This window comes from Rhinolophus hipposideros (assembly GCF_964194185.1).
Source record: "Rhinolophus hipposideros genome assembly, chromosome: 6".
Classification (NCBI taxonomy): domain Eukaryota; kingdom Metazoa; phylum Chordata; class Mammalia; order Chiroptera; family Rhinolophidae; genus Rhinolophus; species Rhinolophus hipposideros.
In genome coordinates this window covers 6,705,043-6,718,028 of record NC_138052.1, presented here as the reverse complement: position 1 = coordinate 6,718,028, position 12,986 = coordinate 6,705,043, and the positions used below count along the sequence as shown (strand labels likewise).

Below are 12,986 nucleotides of genomic sequence, written 5' to 3'. Positions count from 1 at the left end.
AGTAATCAAAGACTCACCAGTGTCAGGAGTAGATAATGACATGTAATTAAGACATTAATTGACACTCATAATACTTAATTAGAAAATGTAAATGTACTATAAGAATTGCTCCTTTTTAAAGTGGCTGAAGCAGATGATTAGCAGGTGTTCTTAATACAGTTCCCTATTATTATTAAATAGAATACATAAAAAAATATACCTGTAAATAATGACATTACAATCAATCATTACTCCATATTTGGCACGGCTGATGGAGCAGTGGTGTGGAGTGGCTGGCCCCATTGCCCTGGTACCTGGCCAACTATGTAATTGCTTTCTGCTTACTCCCAAATTCCATTGTAGTTTAAATGGATAAGGTCCATTCTTCAACCTTTTTCCTGAACTTTCTAGAAGTCATTATGCCCTTTGAGTCTCTCAGAACTCAGGTTCCAAAAGAAAGAACCCAAGGGAATGATCTAAATTGGAGCAGAACAATATAGGTTAAAGACAGGAAGTATTGTAGCAGACACTGAGGAAGTCTGCAAACCCTTTAGAGGCTATGCTAGGTGACAAGTTATGCTCTCATTTGCTGAAAGGACTGTGAGGTCTGTGCTATCTGCAGTAGCTTCTCAGATCCATGTGCCATCATTCCTATGCACTACACTTTATATTTATAATATTATATTATGTGATAAAATGCATTTGTGTACTGTGTGTGTGTGTGTGTGTGTGTGTGTGTGTGTGTGTACTTGTTCTGGTATTGTAAATGTTTTGGGTGACAGGTACCATGTTTCCAACTTTTTATAGAACCAGAACCTCCAACATGGCAACCAATTATCACACATTCCTATCAACCTTGGATTAAAACCCCATCTCCACGGAGACACCTAAATAAATGATATTAGGTTGACACTCTTAAAAAGACACCTAGGCTCAGTCATCCAATCTCTACCCTGTTAGTTCCTAAACAACTCCACAAATGAAGACCCTTAATCCTAAGCGTAGGCCTGGAAAAGTCAGAGATAATCAGAATCAACCTCTATGTATAGGAGGCCAGAGATAGAGAGGCATGCAAGGAAACAGCACTATTGATGGCAAAGATACACAGATAAGAATGCTGTAGTACTCTTTGCTAGGGCGTATTCATAATTGGGCAGGTAAGGTAAGGTAACGAATGAAGGCACAAGCAATAGATGGAAAACATGGCCAAGCACAAGCACTAAAGAGCCTTGTAAGCAAGCTAAGGTGTGCAGTTTATTTTACTCAGCCTCAAAATTAATCATTGATGGATTTTAAATTAAGATCTGACTTGTGAAATCTGTCTTTAGAAGTTTCACTGAAAAATCCTTATAGAGAATGGCCTAGAGGGAAAAGCCACAGGGAGAAAGACCACTGGCATTAGGGTGGTGAACATTTCTTCCATTTTTGAATTTTTTATTTCTTCTCAAATGTCTTTTATTAAATCAGGAAGACTGCCTCTCTTGTCCTGTTAACATTTTTCTTTGGGGTTTCAATATTCCAAGCAGAAGTTCTAAGCCCACTGAGACTTTTTTTTAATAGAAACTATGAACTAAGGATGGAGAAAAGAACCATGAGTCTATCAAAATCAGTGATTTCCCTGATGGTCGCAGTAAAAGGGGCTGCCTGCCTCCCCAAGCCTTGGTGGATGCTGAATAAAAGTACTGATGTCTTCACAAGAGAGAAGATATAAAAATGTTACCTTAAATTCCTGGGTAGCTGTAAAGGAAATAAATGACTCTATTACTTTGAAATGTAAGCAGACATCTACACGAAAGCCCTGGGCAACACATGAAGCCATCTGCTATTAATAAATATGAATTTGATGACCTCATCTCATATGGTATATAAAGGAACAATAATAAATAATGTCATTTTCTGGGAAAGGCTGTGCGGCTGCTTGTGGTTTAAGTGGGGTCACAGGGGCATGGTTGTGTGGTCCCTCCTCTTCCTTTATGTCACGTTTGACTTCACCTATTTCTACAGCACATGGGGAACATGGCAGAATGCAGTATCTGCCCTTAGCCAGTGGAAACACTTTTACCCAAACAGAAAACATGGTATTCTAAGGGGAAATTAAATATCTTTCAGCTCACCTATTTTTTGAGATGCCTTTACCCTCTGTTCATTCAACTACAAAGATGAAGATCCTTGAAGCTATCATATATAGAGATATGAATCTGTGCTGGTTGCTTGGGGCAGGTGAGACTGGGCAAAAGGGTATATTGCTTAGGTGGGAGAAGAGAGAGCTTCGAGTCTTACCTTATTAGTTTTCTTCTCATCCCTCCTATGTGATAAGCTGCTGTGAAGGACCTGGGATGTTCTGGAAAAAAGGAGGTGTGAAGCTTGCAGGAGAGACAAACTACAATACACAGAGAAGGGCTCTAGGTTCCTTGTGTGCAAGTGTGTCTGCCTCATTCTGCCATTGCAATGGAGGACATGAAGAGGTAATTGATTCACCTTGGAGAAAAAATTAAGAAAATTTATCCTAGAGGGAAAAATTCTTGTTTGCTTGAGTCAGACCAGGATTACAATTTTCCACTAATTTGATTGACCTTGGTTAAAACTTTATAACCTCTCTGAGTCAATTTCTTCATGTATAAAATACATACACACAGAAAAGTCCATACAATGACCAATTCACAAGGCTGTGTGGGCATAAAATGGTCTGTCATATGGAAGTACTAAGTTTTAACTGCCTATCACTATTGTTTCACTACTCTTATTTTTAGTATTGTTGAGAATAATAAAAGGGATCTTCAGCATTCTAATGAAGACAAGGGTAATAGACCTGCTCTAGTCACCAAAGGAACATCGGCCATAAAAGTCTATTGAAATACTTATCTAACTCGCATGCATGCATACACACCCTCATGCATCCATTGGAACCTGCATCTATAACTGGTGGAGGTTTTAGGGATTTGGGATTGGGCTTCTAACCACACTCTATTTCAAAGTCTACCCAGTATTTAGTACAAAACTGTGATGCAGAACAGGATCTTGAAACTCTACTACATGAGAGAGGGGCTGCTTATCAGAAGCATACAACCTGCAAAGAGAAACTTCGGATCACTGCAATGTCATAACAGTACCTGTGGCTGGAACTGGCCCATTTGTAACATGCCACTGCTGCTCTATGGACCACAGCTAACCTAGGGTTAGTTAAAGTTAAATGGTGGCCATTTTCTGTGATGCCTTCTCATGTTTGTTCTAGTGGCCTTCTCTATTCCCCTGAGGCTAGAAACTGCCCAGGTTAGGTGTCCTTATGATTTCCACATTTTACAGGCTGCTGTGTGGTGATTTTACCCAATGGAGCAGGACTTGTCCCAGGGGGCTCTGGTGCCTTCTGAGACTGCCATTTCGTTGTGTCATTTGTGGGGTTGTGCCATAGGTGGTGTACTGCTGTGATCTGAATCTGACCTTTAGGTATGTTGGTTCTGGTAATTTTCGAGGGGCCCTGGAGCAGACCCACGTCACGCATTGCCTGTCATTATCCAAGCACTACCTGGTAACAGCTACAAAGTGATCTGCAGTTAGTCTCTTCCTATGCTTGGACCTGGAGGCTTGTGGGAGAGGTCATGATGAGAACCGAGAAAGACTGCCACTAGCACTGGCCCTGAGGTAGCTGTGCAAAAACCCAGGGCACCCTGAGGCTTGCTGCCTCTGCCAGTTCCTGTAAGACCCATCTTCTTGTAAAGCCTCACGAACCTTACACAAGTTGGGTGAGGTGGGATCTCAGGGAGTCACTAGAGTGGGAAAGTGTTCACCAGGTTAATGTAGATTTTGGTTTGGCACCAGTGCTGAGCCTAGAGCCTGCCTGGGGCCCACAGACCCCTGAGAGTTTTCTAAGAAAGAGTGCAACACAGGTTAGTCTGGCTGTGGGCTAAGAAAATCCCTCTCATGTTGCATGAAGTGTGTGGGGCAGGGATCAACGGAGTCACCAAGGTGATGCAAGTGAAGCTCATCAGGCCAGTGCAGATTCGCATTTGATCCTGAAGGAGAAGGCTCTACACAGGAAAGATGGTGCCTGTCTGCCAGCTGCATGGGGAGAAAACCCTACACAGGGGAAATGGCAACCGTCCCTGTAGTCCTCAGCTTGAAGCCACATAACACTCTCTGCATGTCTCTGATGCCTTCCGCGCGCAGTCCCTCTCCTAGAGCCCAGGATGAGTGCCTGTGAGTGAGTAAGTCTGTGTGTGGGCCCTTTAAGTGAGCCTCTAGGTTTTCCACAGCCTTCCATTTTACCCATCATCCCTACAGTTTCCACAGACAGATATTGAGGGGGTTCCTCTTCCTGACACCAGTACTATGGGCTGAGGAGAGTGGTGTAGGGCGGGGGTCCCTCACTCTTCTGGGGGAGACCTCCACAGCTGAGATATCCCTCTGGGTTCTCAGCCACCACATGCAGGAGTGGGGACAGCAAGTTCTGTGTCTCCACCCTTCTTACTGGTCTCAATGTGGCTCCTTCTTTATATTCTTAGTTACAAATCTCCTGTTAAGCTAGACTTCAGATGGTTCTCCAGGTTGTTTATTCTATAATTTAGCTGTAAGTCTAATGTGGTCATGGGAGGAGACAAGCACAGTGTTTATCTCTGCCATCTTGGATCTTTTTTTTAAAAATCATGGCTACTGATTTTTAATGTTAATATTAATATGTTAGTTTTTAAGTGTTCCAGTCAAAATATTCTCTTTGTGTTCTATGTTTTTGTTTCTCCATTTTTCTTTATTTTTCCTCCCAGTAGGTGTCAACATTTTCATGTCAACATTTTACCAGTGTAAGTGAAGTATAGATACTTTACCTCTATTTATGACGCAGTACCCTTTACATGTTTGAAATGTGACATCTTATCTATATTAGAAAGTATTCAGAAAAAAAATAACTTTTTTGCTCTTTATGAAAAGCTGATATTTTGACATTGTTTCATATTTACATACTCATATATGTTTTTAAAAACAAATAGTAAAACTATGAGGGCATTCCCAGAAATGTTCATTTGAAGGAAATGTTGTTATCTCTTTTTATGGAAATCTATAAACATATGCATATAAATTTGAGACAAGGAGGGACTTATTGCTCTGGACTTAATGCTTCTTTACTTTTATAATTAAGGACTGTCTTTGATCATGGAGGAGACATGTTTATGTAAGCTGCTCAGGCATAGAGACATGTGGTAAGCTCCTTGATCTGAAAAGTGGAAAAGAGTAGAAACATCATAAAACTTCCAAATAGTTACCATCTCAGCAAGGGAACTGAATGAAATAACTTTGAAAACTTAAAAAGATTTCTTTTTGATCTGCTGAACAGAAACTTCGTGAGACAGCCCAGGAAACTGCAGTTTTAATGAGATACCTGAGATACTGTAAACATTAAAATTTGAAATTACTGCTAAAAAAAAAAAGTTTTCTTTTTTTTAAATTAAAATTTAATGGAATGACAATATTTAGTAAAATCACATTGGTTTCAAGTGTACAATTCCGTAATACATCATCTATACATCACATTGTGTGTTCACCACCCAGAGTCAGTTCTTCTTCCATCACCATATATTTGCCCATTTATTCCCTGCCCCCTTACCCTCTAGTAACCACTAAACTATTGTCTGTGTCTATAAGTTTTTATATTTGATAATATTCTCCTCAGTGGTAGACAGATAATGTGTCCTCAAATGTGCCTATGTCTTAATCCTTGGAACCTGTGAATATGTTAGGTTATATGACAAAGGGACATTAAGGGTGCAGATGGAATTCAGTTTTTAATCAATTGTTGGAAACAGGGAGAAATTATCCTGAATTGTTTGGATGGACCCAATGTAATCACCAGTGTCCTTATAAATGGAAGAAATAAGCAGAAACGAAGTGAAAGTCAGAGTGCTATAGCGTGAGAACAACTTAAGTGTCCATTGCTGGCTTTGAAGGTGTAAGTGGGATACAAACTAAGGAATACAGGCAAGCTCTAGAATCTGGAAAAGGAAAAGAAAGGTTTCTGTCCTAGAGCCATCAAAGGAATGCAGCTCTGTCAACATCTTTACTTTAACCCAGTGAAAGCCCCTTTGGCCCTCTGACTTTATAACTGTAAGACAATAATGTTAAATTGTTCTGAGCCACTAATTTTATGCTAATTTGTCAGAGTGGCAATAGGAAATATGGCGTCTATTGGATACATTTTTTTATTCAAGTTGAGATTTTCCTAGTTCTTAGCATAATAAGTGAATTTCACTTGAAATGTGGACATCAAGAATATTATGTTATGAGATTCTGGATTGTAATTGCTTTGTTTCCACTGACTTTTTATGATGTGACTCTGGCAGGGGAAAGGTTTGTGTTGCCTTGGTATTGCCATGCATGGATAGAAGTACACGTTCTCCACTCAGCCTCCATTGACATCTGAGGATGGAGGATGCTGTCTTAATTACTTCTGGGTAGAGGTGAAATTTCCCACTCCCCACTGGGATTCTGATGATACAATCTTGGCTGGCAGGCACAGGAAGTACCCCCCTGCAATTCCCCATGTGTCTTCATTGACACCCTGGGAGGTGGCCTCCTAACCTCTGGGCTGTGGTAAAATTCTTCAGCCTTCTCTAGGTCTTCTGAAATGTCATCCCAATATCTTCGGAGACTTCTCAATGTGGTTGGGAGTCCAGATTTCTCATATGGTCCCCATTAACACCAAACGGGCATGGCATGATACTACCCAGTGGGGATAAAAATCCTTGCTTCCTACTCAGACTTTTTTGGTAGCCTCCAGTGTAGGCTTCCCATTCAGCTTCTGTGGTATGGGTGGAGGTGGGGCTACAGTATGTCTATGGTGTTTGGCTGCAGGAGAGAGTCACTGTCTAAAATTTTTTCTGTCTATCTAGATTTCCCCTTTCCTTGTTCTTTGGTCTTTTAATCTGCATGTTTGGAGGTTATTATTATTATTATTATTAATTACCATCTTCTTCCACTCCATGTCTGGGATACATGAAAAAAAAAAGAAGGCCCAGAGAACTCAATGCTCCGCTATTCCTTATGCTGTGAGGTCTCTAGCTGATCTGCCTTCTCTCTACCTTTCAGTTTTCTTATGTTTTTGTTGTTATTGTTTATATGTTCTTGTCATTTTGTGTATACTTTCCAGGATTGTTCTGTTCATTGCAGGAGAAATAGGAAAACATGTTTATCACCTTCCTGGAAGCAGAAACCTTTATATATATATATATTTTTTATAAACCTATATAAATATATAATATATATTATATATTATAAACCTTTATATATATATATATATACGTAACCTTTACATATATAACCTTTATATATATATGAATAAATGAATGAATAAATGTGGAAGCTTCAACAAGTTGTTTAACATCTCTGAATCCCACTTTACTTTTAAATACATGGAGATATATATATATATATATATATATATATATATATATATATATATATCCATGTATTTATACATATACATATACATATTTATATATATATCTCCATGTATTTAAAAGTAAGGTGGGATTCAGAGATGTTAAACAACTTGCTGAAGCTTCCACATTTATTCATTCAATACAGGTGATTGAATTCAATGTACTCTGAGACCCTGTGTTTTTACCTAGCTCCAATACTTGGAATGGTCATTTAATGACACAATTGAATGTTTTAAATGCTAGCTTAAAGACTGCAGACTTTATTCTGAAGGTAACACAGAGACATTGAACACATTTTAGAATAGCTGGAAAGGGCATGTGACTAAGATGTTTGGCTGAAGTTTTTATTTAAAATGAAACCTCTATTTAAATGAGACTTTTGTTTAAAATTCTATTTCTAAATCTAAGGCACTTTTTTCTTCAGCTTCTCTGTATAATCTCTTCTAAACATGGGCTATCCTTTGGATTGGAAACCTATTTTTGGGACTTCTGCTTCTAGTTCTCATTGACATTTCTCAAACCTCAAAATAGATGAGCTGGGAGAAGAAGGCTTCACTTTGTCAGGTTACTGACAGGCTCAGGCAGAGGGTGGGTGATGAGAGTGTTAAGAGGTGCTTTGCCAGAAGTGTCAAATAAAAACAATTTTTAAAATATGTGTTTACCAGCATATCTCAGTTCAGAAGCTGTGAGTACCTCTAGAAAGAGCCAGCATGCATCCATCTCACAGAAGCCAACATTTCTGTGTTTATTGATTTGAAGAGAAAACGTATGTGTGTGAATTAGTATACAAACCACACATCTCATACAGAGCTGGAACCGGTGTGTATCAGATATGATATGACAAGCTGCAAAACCATAGATTTTATTTCCCTCTCTTTTATATATTTCTTTTCAAAATTTCCAATGAAATTTTTTATCTAAAAATTAAAATTGATAATATTAGACTAAATAAATAACCATGAATTTGTTGAACTCATTATATGCTTAGTTGTATAGCAGGGAAGAGACTATTTATGCCTTTAGAACTCAGAATCTATTTCAGCTTTATCAGTTTTTTATTTAATTCAATACTACCTCCTGATTTTTAGCAGACAACCTCGCCTCCTTCTCAGTGAATAGATCCTGGTCAAATAAACGGAATTCTAACTTCTCTTTTCTTCATTTGAAAATGTCAATGTACATGTTCTGATCCCATCTTTTTCTGTCTAAAAAAAAAAAAAAAGCTATACCTTTTCTCCATTCCATGGTTAACTTCTCCATCCAGGCTTCACCTTCCCATTTCCAACATAGGACTGATGTCTCCCCACTTTCCAGGTTCACGCTGCTGATAGGGTCTCTGTACTCTCAGGCTCAGAGAATTCCTTAAAAGATCCATTTAAGTACTTCAGTCCAAACAATTAGTAAATATGTATCCTCAATAAATTTTTATCTGCTAGAAAAATAATATATGCAAATTGAAAAGAAACATTTTCTTTTATTGTTCAAGTCATAATTACTCAGTATCGAGATAGGTGTGCCTGATGAGCACTGTACAGTGTCTCAAACAATGGAACCATCCTGCATGCCACCACCCTTGTATGGTGTTACACAGTGATTTTTATGTGGCAGTTGCTTTTAATGGCAGCAAATACTGAGAACACAACTTCACGTGAATAGGAGAAGCAAAGTATACTCTAAAGAGGAAACGTCCATTGCCACATATCACTGTGTTCCTCTCAAAATCTTTACTCTATCCCAGGGCCTTTGTGTTCACTGTGATGCTCTGGGCACAAGAATACTCAGTTTGGAAACCATGGGCAAGTGTCAGCTCAAAGCAGATAGTTTGACATCCAATCCCAGGTTGACCAGATCTTATGTGTGTCCCTTAGGAGTCATTTAGACTGTGTGTGCATGTGTCTGCATGTATGTGTGTGCATGCATATGTGTGTGTGTTCATTTAAAACATTCCAATTTATAGTCCTGGGGGTGCCAAAAATGTATACAAGTGGACACTTTGGTCAATGTTGCTCAAGCAGTAGTTTGCCATAATCAAAAGTATCTGGATGCTGATGGTACCACTTTGAGCACCTCTTGTAATTGCAGAAGTCAAAGGTGACTTGTATTCATTTTTTGTTAATGGCATATATTGAGTATTACAATTTTAATACAGTTTTCCTTTCTTAAAATGTGTATACATTTTTGGCACCCTCTATATTTACTTAGTGGATTTGCTATAAAACATAAGTAAATTTTTATAAGCAAGACATTTAAAACAGTTCCAGGCATAGGGTATACATTATATAAGTAAATGTTAACTATTTATTTATATATTAATAATGCCCTCATTTTCAAAAATTTTTAACCTCTTTTTTATAAGCTCCAACATATACTAAAGACTCCTATCATTCTCAAACCAAAAATTTTAAAACAGCATAAAAACAAAAGAAAGACAGAAGAAAAAAAATGATTTTCTTGATATTGCTCTTTCTTAAATCAAGTGTTATTTTCCTTATCTTGGTTAATTTCTTCAAATAATTGTGTGTTCTATTTCTACCAGCTTCCCACACCTGTATCTGACTTGCCTTCATAACATCTCATCCTCTGAGGTAAACTCTCCCTCCTTTGGAAAATCCTGCTTTCCACTGCCTGCACAGGCACTTTGATCTTCAGGACATTTCAGACCTCTGTTCTATATATTTCATATTCTGCTCTTCCAGCACACTTTTTAAGTGTAAGTTATTATCAAGGTTGTTTCTTGGTGATTCTGTACATTAGAATAACTTGTGGAGTTTGTTTGGAAGTAAGGATGACTGGCCTTTATCTCTACAGATTCTGAGTACAGTGGTACCTCAGTTTTTGAACATAATCCGTTCCGGAAGACCGTTGGAGTTCTGAAACATTCTAAAACCGAGGCACGGTTTGCCCATAGAAAGTAATGCAAAATGGATTAATCCGTTCCTGACCTTTAAAATCAACCCCTAAATCTGCAAATTTAGCATGAATTTTACTATCTAACGATACCACAGATCCATAAAATTTATGGCATTCGTAAACCGAAATGTTCGTCAACAGAGATGTTTGAAAACCAAGGTACCGCTGTAATTGAATCTAACGTAAGACCCTTTTCCACTGTGCTGCGTTGACTTAATCTCAGGTAGTTTGGAGTTTCTCTGTTTCACTCTAAGACTGCATGTAGATTCGAGACACACATTAATCTGCACAGGGTGTCATAAAAAAACACTATAGTCTGAGAGACTAAAACAACAGAAATTTATTTCTCCCCATTCTGGAAGCTGAGTGTCCAAGGTCAGGGTGCCAGAATGGTTAGTTTCTGGTGAGAGTTATCTTCCTGGCTTGCATACACATGTGCACTTGGCATTCCCTTAGTGAGTACACCTGGGAGGAGTGGAGAAAAATCATTTTCTCTTCTCATAAGGCCACTAAACCCATCATGAAGGTCCCATTCTCATGCTTCATGACCTGATTTATCTCTCAAATGCTCCATCTCCAAATAATATCACAGTGAGGGCTAGAGCTTCAGCATATGGATTTTGAGAGGACACATTCAGTCCACGACAAGTAGTTCAGTTGTACTAGCCCATCAGGGCTTGGTCATTTGTCCTTGAAATTGCTGCTACATCACCATTGGGTTTGCCTGCAAGGGCCCTCAGTCAGATGGCTCTCTAGGAAACCTCTGTGTCACTCCTGGATGAGTGGAATTATAATTTAATCCCCCCATCACAAGGGAGTGTTGAAAAATTCTCTAAGATCTCTTCCACCACCATAGTCATTGCCAATCTAGTCTGTTCTGGAAGACATTTTCTTCTAGAGCCCAGATAATCTTGATCAGGTGGGGAGAGGTGGTGGGGTCTCATCATCTGAGTTTTAGGGACTTTCTCTTCTCTCGGGGGCCATATGCTCAAGAGACAAAAGTCAGCAATTATGTACAAAAAGGCTGACATTTGTGCGTGTGTGTGTGTGTGTGTGTGTGTGTGTGTGTGTGTCACATTTTCTCTTAAGGTTATGATCAAAGAATGGTCAACCTAATTAAATGGGGGAAATTTCCAAGTTTGTGGATGAACATTGGGCTGGAAACCGAAATAAAAACTAGGGTTTCCGAGATTTAAGTAGCTGTGTAGATTATTCAGATGGGTAGTCGACATGGAAAGCCAATGCTCTATGTTTTCTTCCTTATTCATTCCATAAATTGCCATGACTCCCACCACACTTATAAACTCATGATTCCCATAATTTTGCCTGTGGCATAACATGCCCTGCAAATAACAGACTCTGACTTCTGTTTTTGTGCTTTGGATGTCTCCAATACCTCAAAATCAATATAGTCAATATGTAACTGTTAACTTACTCTAAAATTTCTACTCCTCCATTTCTAACCATGGGAAGTGGCATTGGTAACTCATCTACCTATCAGGTAGTCTAGAAAAGGTCAAACTTAAAAACTTTGAACTTATCATTCCTTCTCCAAATCTATAGTTGTACTCAGTCATACATTCCATAATGCTTTCTTAAAAATCACCATTTCTCTATACTAACTGCTGACTGACGTCTTACAGTGTTAATAGTATATCAAGTGATTTAACAAATATAATCCCAATTTCTCACTTTAAGAACTCTGTGATGTGGGGAAGCTGGATATTTTTATCTTTAGTTGACAGATCGGGGACCTAAAGGTCAGAGAATTGATGTGCCAAAACCCACAGTAAATCAGCAAAATATTTCAATTCTACACTTTCTTTTGGGCTTTTTTTCTTTTGACTTCTTAGTTGCTGCATAAATGATAAACTCAAATGCTTTAACCTTGAAAAATTTAGAATAGTATGTTGATCATGTTGGATTACATATATCTGCACAGTTAGCTAGATGATAGCTAGATAATATGTGGCAGATAGATGATAGGTAGATAGATGGATGATAGGTAGATAGATAGATAGATAGATAGATAGATAGATAGATAGATAGATCGATGATAGATAGATAGACAGATAGATAGATGTATTTCTTCGTTTGGCTAAGTTTATTATCTCTCTAGATGTCAGGATAACCTGGGAATACACCCTATGTACAAGAATCTCATTGCTTTTATTATGTCTGAAGTAAACTACACTTTTAGTTCTAGAATGGTGACATATCTTAAAAATTGTGTGTTGTTTTGTTTATTTTCCACTTAAATCCTTTGAACTATGACTTCCTCTTGTTAATGTAAAAGCCACAAATCTTCCTTGTCCTTTAATCTGAGACATCCATCCTTGCTCGAGTGCATACCATTTTTCTGCATCTATTGCCTATCTCCTGAAACGAGAGACTTCAACCACAGAAAAGGCATGGCGGCCAGATCAATAGGAGGTTAGTTTCTAGCCAATAATGCTACCAATGTAACTATAAGATGGGTTGACTTTTTGTCTGGAATGTTAAGCAAGCAGACACAGGCTATTCCAGGGCCAAAAAGGCAGCAACTAAAATAACACAATTCTCATTTTGCATTTTTCCCCCTCCTGCACACTTAGTGACAAACTTCATGTGCTTTTTCAACTTGATCTTATTTGAGAATAAGGTTTGCCCTTGAGCAAAGGCTCTTAGAAACTC

The 12,986-nt window shown here is 38.4% G+C and overlaps 1 pseudogene across 1 annotated transcript in view; it reads left to right on the top strand.

Moving 5' to 3' along the window:
- Positions 1-12,724: 12,724 nt before the first annotated feature.
- Positions 12,725-12,986, top strand: part of LOC308499107 (cytochrome c oxidase subunit NDUFA4-like) — a 34,440-nt pseudogene continuing 34,178 nt past the window's right edge. Inside the window, exon 1 of the transcript in view lies at positions 12,725-12,746. The product of the transcript in view is annotated as a cytochrome c oxidase subunit NDUFA4-like (transcript). The remainder of the gene's footprint in view (positions 12,747-12,986) is intronic.